The 6,814-nt window shown below is 42.2% G+C and overlaps 1 pseudogene; it reads right to left on the reverse strand.

Annotated features, from left to right (window-relative positions):
- Positions 1 to 1,225: 1,225 nt before the first annotated feature.
- LOC143656260 (large ribosomal subunit protein uL18 pseudogene) lies at positions 1,226 to 6,330 on the reverse strand (annotated as a pseudogene).
- Between the last annotated feature and the right edge of the window lie 484 nt (positions 6,331 to 6,814).

Below are 6,814 nucleotides of genomic sequence, written 5' to 3' on the forward strand. Positions count from 1 at the left end.
CAGATAAATTTGCTTATTGGTTTTTCTATTTCTGAAAAATAAGTTGTTGGGATTTTGATTGGTATTGCATTGAATCTGTAGATCAATTTAGGTAGGATTGACATCTTAACTATATTTAGTCTTCCAATCCATGAACACGGTATGCCCTTCCATCTATTTAGGTCTTCTCTGATTTCTTTTAGCAATTTTTTGTAGTTTTCTTTATATAGGTTTTTTGTCTCTTTAGTTAAATTTATTCCTAGGTATTTTATTCTTTTAGTTGCGATTGTAAATGGGATTCGTTTCTTGATTTCCCCCTCAGCTTGTTCATTACTAGTGTATAGAAATGCTACAGATTTTTGAATGTTGATCTTGTAACCTGCTACTTTGCTGTACTCATTTATTAGCTCTAGTAGTTTTGTTGTGGATTTTTCCGGGTTTTTGACGTATAGTATCATATCGTCTGCAAACAGTGATAGTTTTACTTCTTTCTTTGCAATTTTGATGCCTTGTATTTCTTTTTCTTGTCTAATTGCTCTGGCTAGAACCTCCAACATAATGTTGAATAATAGTGGTGATAGTGGACATCCTTGTCTTGTTCCTGATCTTAGGGGGAGAATGTTACAACTTTAAGTGTAAAATTAAAATTGCTTTTTTACTCAAATTATGCTTTCGAGATTTGTCTGTGATGAACATGTGGGGTACTGGTCTATGGTATGTAAGTACCGTCTTTATTTATCCATCCCCTCTCAATGAACATTTAGGTTGTTTTCATTTATTTACCATTACAAATAATTCTGTAATAAGCATTCTCGTGAATATCTTTCTGTGCACTCACACAAGAGATTTTCTGGGGCATATACCCTGATGTGGAGTGTCTGGGCCGAGGGCATCTTTGCAAATTTAACTAGCTATTACCAGCGGTTCTCCAAAGTGGTTGTACCAAAGCCTTCCCACCAGCAGTGTATAAGGGCCCTAGTTTCTCCACGTTTTCACCAAAACTTGGCGTAGTCAGATTTTCTTTTACAAAATACTTGCTAATCTGATAGGTATAAAATGCTGTATATCTTTGTTTAAATGCTAATTTTGCAGAGAACTGCAGAGTGAGTTTGCCTTCTTAAGTTTACTCACCATGCAATTTTCTTCATTAATGAATAGGCGGCTTAGTTCCATTTTTCTTCTAAGCAGGTTGAAAAGTTTATTGTCTTTATGTGAAAAATCTTCATAGAAAGTTTTGCGGTTTGGTTTAGTTCTCAGCAGCCTGGTCCTGAGCGCTGATAAAATTTCTCTTCTTCTGTGCTACTGGATCTTCCTTTTGGGGAAGAGACATTTTGGGACAGTTCCATCTCTTCTTTTTTAACTTCTTTCTTAGGCTTTTTCTCATCGACTGGCTTCTCTTGTATAGCAGCGTGGACTTTCTTGAACATCTCCTGCATGCCTGGGGTTAGGTTTTTCTGTCTTTAATGGAGAGAATTATTTCTTGTTGGCCTCTTTTAAAAAAATTTTTTTTTTGTTAAAGAATTTGTGAGTTTGCAGAACAATCATGCTTAAAATACAGGATTCCCATACACCTCCCACCCCCACCAACACTTGCATTAGTGAGGAAAAATTATTGCAATTGATTCTTGCAAGCACGTAAGCATCGTCATCGTCTTCCGTTCGGTATCGCATAATATCCACAATGCCCGGACCCATGGTGAGCTTCTGATGTTTTTCTGCACTGAAGTCCTTGCTTTCTGAGCCATAATTGGGGGACTGTTTAGTCATGTGAAGGGTAGACAAGCCTCTGTCCATAGCTCCCTTCAAGCCCCAAACCCTATGTTGCCAGTGGTGGGTCTGGCAAGGACGGCATCCAAATAGCAGGGGACAGCGCCGGGTTGACCATCAATACTGTCCACACTGGATTCGTGTCTGGTTACCTCCGCATGGCCATCAGAGGTCTCGTCCACGCCAGACCTGGGGAGCAGCCTGGCCGCCAGCGCCATGATTTGTCAGGGTCGCCTCGGACGACGTCAGACTTCGGGAGCTCACGAGCATAAGCTGCACAGACTATTTTGTCCCCCTCCGGGCAGGCACAGCCCTCTCGCCAATGATGCCCCCGGTAGTCACGCAAACTGTCACCCTGTATTTGGGTGTTTCGTACTTCTTCGTATTCTGGATTGCCAAGCGTTTCTGAGCATAGTAATCAGTTTTACCCTCTCGACTTTGAAAATTCACTTGGTATCTCTTGAAACAGGTTGATTATTGAACATTTTAACAAACTCCAACCTATGGAACAGACGTGTGTCTGCAGCTCCGCACAGACCTGGGCGCTCAGGAGCAGTGCGGGGAGAGGCGGGGGTGCTGCTTATGTCCTTTGCTCATCAAAAGAAGTTCGGCGGTTTGTTTCTCTCTTATTGATTTGTAGGCACTCTTCATAGACCCAGAATATCCTCCTGTGTCAGTGATATGGAATTCAAATATCGTATTTAATCAGTTCCTTATTAATGGACATTGGGTCTATTATCTCCTAGTCATTCATTTTGCTTATTGACTCTTAATTTTTTTTAAATTTAAAGTGATAAATTTTATTAATCATTTACTTAGTAGTGTATGGTTTCTTCAGTCTCATTAAAGAATTCTTCCCAAACCAAATTCCTATGATCACGTGGGGTTTTTCTTTTTCTCCTGCAATCTTTATAGATGCCAGTCATCTTTATAGTCCTAGGACAAACCCAACTTGGTTATGGTGTATTTTCTACACACAGTTGGATTGGTTTAATAATATTTTATTTGGGATTATTGCAAATTGAGCTACAGATTTAATGTAATCCCTATAAAAATTGCAGCTGGCTTCTTTGCAGGTATCCACAAGCTGATCCTAAAATGCATGCAGAAATTCAAGAGGCCCAGAACAGCCTAAGAAAACAAACTTGAAAAGGATAATAAAATTGGAGGTCTTGCTACTTCTAAGATGTACTTGTTTCACATTTTAAGTCTCTGAAACTGGGATGTGCTTGTAGTCGCTGGTGCTCAGGTGGCAGTCATCGCCTGCCTGCTGCCCATTGAAATGTGCGGGAAGAGCTTCATTGACTTGTCAGAAAATCCCGGGGACGACAGAGGAGCATCTTCTAAGAAATGAGGCAGCAGCACCTGCCTTCCCTTTCCTGCTGGCCACAAAACTAGACTCCATTTCTACATTTCCCAGCCTTCCTTGCAACTAGGCATGGCTGTATGACTGAGGTCTGGCCATTGGAATATAGGTGCAAGTGAGGTGTGCGACTTCCCTGTGTGCCCCAGAAAAGCCTTGCATATGCTGCTCTACTCGCTTTCTTCCCTTTTCTGCTGTCAGAGGATTGAGCCCAGGTTGCAAGTGGTGGCAGTGCCACAAAGCAGAGGAGATTCCTGAATGGCCAGGTGGGTGGCTGCCTGCTAACCAAGAATCCTCATGGTTCTTTGTGTGACTCAGTCATAAATTTTTATTGTATTAAGGCATTGAGATTTTGGGTTTTGTTTATTTTATTTATTTTTTTTCTTTTTAAAAATTTATTTATTAATTAAAAAATAAAGAAACAAAATAAAACAACATACATAATCAGTAATTCACAATATCATCACTTAGTTGCATATTCATAATTTCTTAGAACATTTGCATTAATTCAGAAAAAGAAATAAAAAGACAATAGAAAAAGAAATAAAATGAACACAGGAAAGAAAAAAAAAAAGATTATACCTACCATACCCCTTACCCCTCGCTTTCATTTATCACTAGCATTTCAAACTAAATTTATTTTAGCATTTGTTCCCCCTGTTATTTATTTTTATTCCATATGTCACATGAACATTCTTAAGGTATGAACATTCCATACTTGCTGGGCAATATGGACTCACAATATCATCATACAGCTGTACATTCATCACCATGATCACTTCTCAGAACATTCATATCACTGATGGATTGGCCTTTAAAGGGGATTTATTTCATTAGCTCTTCAGAGGAAAGGCAGCTAACTTTCAATCAGGCTCTTTCTTACACAGGGCAGCACAGGGTGATCTCTACTGGCCTCTCCAGGCCTCTGGGTTCCAACAACTTTCCCCGGGGTGATTCCTTTCTGCATCTGCAAAGGCCTGGGTTGAGCTGCGAGTGCTGAGATTGGGTTTTGTTTATTATAGCAGCTAGCAATATTGATACATAGCCAATGCCATTGTATCAGTTCTGACTCTAATCTGAGTTCCTCTAGACTAGCGTTCAGTGTTTTACCAAGGTATGAGATTGGCTCTTGATTTTGGATAAACTTTTTCTTATGTTTTTTTTAATATCAAATCTTGATATTGCAGTTATGCTAAGTGTATAAAATTAATTGGAAAATTTTTAACTCTTTTCTAAGCTTTGAGAAAAGTTAAATAGCATAGCTATTAACTGTTATGTGAAAATTCAACAGAATTCGTTCTGAGAACTGCTCTGGTCCTTTTGCAAGAGCAATACTTTAACAAGCTTTTTTTCTTTTTCAAATTAATTTATATATATTTTTAACTTAGTACAAATAACAGAAAAAGATTCACCCATAATTCTACTTCCCAGGGATAACCTTGAAAACTTTTGGTGAATATCCTTCCAAATATAGTCTTTTAAAAAAAATCTCTACTACACGTAGGTGACATCCCCTTTCTTTGCTTCCGTTTAAGGAGTTCTTCACACAGTTCCCTCCTCCTTCTCCACCCTCCAATATCTACCTCTTCTTCCAGGTCCTGTTAAAATGCTTCCTCTTGCTGGAGGGAACTGCCTGAAAATGTGGAGCTGTGTTCCAGTAGCCATGTTTCTTGAAGATGATTATATAATGATATAGCTTTCACAATGTGACTGTGTGATTGTGAAAACCTTGTGTCTGATGCTCCTTTTATCTATGATATTGACAGATGAGTAAAAAAAAATATGGATTAAAAATAAATAAATAATAGGGGGAACGAATGTTAAAATAAATTGAATAGATTGAAATTCTAGTGATCAATGAAAGGGAGGGGTAAGGGGTATGGTATGTATGAATTTTTTTTCTGTTGTCTTTTTATTTCTTTTTCTGAATTGATGCAAATGTTCTAAAAAATGATCATGATGATAAATATGCAACTATGTGATGATATTGTGAATTACTGACTATATATAGAGAACGGAATGAGCATATGTTAAGGATGTTTGTGGTTTTTGTCATATTTTTTTTTAAAAATTTTAAAAATTAAAAAAAAATTTTGCACCACAAAATGATGGTCCTGAAAGGGGCCTGGTGATTTTAAACCTTCCCTTACTCTAAGATGGTATTGTGTTTAATAATTCTAGACTAATGAAAAGTTTCTAAAATCTCTCTCATTTACTATGGGTTAAGAGGTAAATTTTGGAAACATAAATTAATTTAATCACATGTAAAAAAAAAAATGTTGCCTCTTTCAAAGCACCTCCCTGATTCCTCAGACAGACTCAGTTTTCCCCACCGCTGCCCCTATCCACTCCTTCCTGCAGCCGGAGGTTTGTACGTCTCCTCACTGCACCTGAGCACAATTAGAGCACCCTGAGGGGAAGGAAAGAGCGTGGGCTGTGGGTCAGACAAAGCTGGGCTTGAGTCTGAGCCTGGCCGCTCACTCGCAGGGGACCTCTCTAATCATCGGTGCTCTATTCTGTAAAATGGGGTAATACAGTGCCGGCACCCCAAGGTTGAGGTGAGGATTAAATGAGAGACTGCACACGAGGTCCCTGGCCCTTACTGCTACATTCGATGTGTGGGCATGTCCCCTGCGGGCTCCCTGTGACAGGCTGCAGAGCCAGGGCCTTGGGACACCGGGAAACAGTAACTTGAAATCCACAGAGGAGCCCTGAGAGACCACGTACCGAGCCTGGCTGGCAGGCAAGTCCCCTGCGGGTGGTTTTCCCTTTCCGGGGAGAGGCCCTGAGAGCTGCGTGCGTGCTGCCTTCTCACAGTGCCTCACTTGCTGCCCAGGGGGTGGAGGAGGGCTGGAGAAGTAACCTGCATTCCCAGCCCCAGTTCCCTGCATTCCCAGCCCCAGTTCCCTGAATTCCCAGCCCCAGTTCCCTGCATTCCCAGCCCCAGTTCCCTGAATTCCCAGCCCCAGTTCCCTGCATTCCCAGCCCCAGTTCCCTGAATTCCCAGCCCCAGTTCCCTGCATTCCCAGCCCCAGTTCCCTGAATTCCCAGCCCCAGTTCCCTGCATTCCCAGCCCCAGTTCCCTGAATTCCCAGCCCCAGTTCCCTGCATTCCCAGCCCCAGTTCCCTGAATTCCCAGCCCCAGTTCCCTGCATTCCCAGCCCCAGTTTCCTGAATTCCCAGCCCCAGTTCCCTGCATTCCCAGCCCCAGTTCCCTGCATCCCCAGCCCCAGTTCCCTGCATTCCCAGCCCAGTTCCCTGCATCCCCAGCCCCAGTTCCCTGCATTCCCAGCCCAGTTCCCTGCATCCCCAGCCCCAGTTCCCTGCATTCCCAGCCCAGTTCCCTGCATCCCCAGCCCCAGTTCCCTGCATTCCCAGCCCAGTTCCCTGCATCCCCAGCCCCAGTTCCCTGCATTCCCAGCCCAGTTCCCTGCATTCCCAGCCCGCGCCCTCGGCCTCGCAGCAGGCCTTCCTACTGTCCTCTCCATTCCAGTCCTCACGGGGCAAATCCACGCGAGGAGGTGGGGCTGGGTGGGGGCCCCCTCCCCTCCGGCTCTGATGATCTAAACCGGGAATTAGAGAGGATGGAAATGGGCGCTTGTAAAAAGGAGATAGAGAATTAAGAATACAATCGAAAATCATGCTGGCTATTCCAAGATTAAAAACATTCTTTAGAAATGGGGCTTTATTGGATGACATGCCTCC

Source organism: Tamandua tetradactyla, chromosome 2 (assembly GCF_023851605.1).
Source record: "Tamandua tetradactyla isolate mTamTet1 chromosome 2, mTamTet1.pri, whole genome shotgun sequence".
Taxonomy (NCBI): domain Eukaryota; kingdom Metazoa; phylum Chordata; class Mammalia; order Pilosa; family Myrmecophagidae; genus Tamandua; species Tamandua tetradactyla.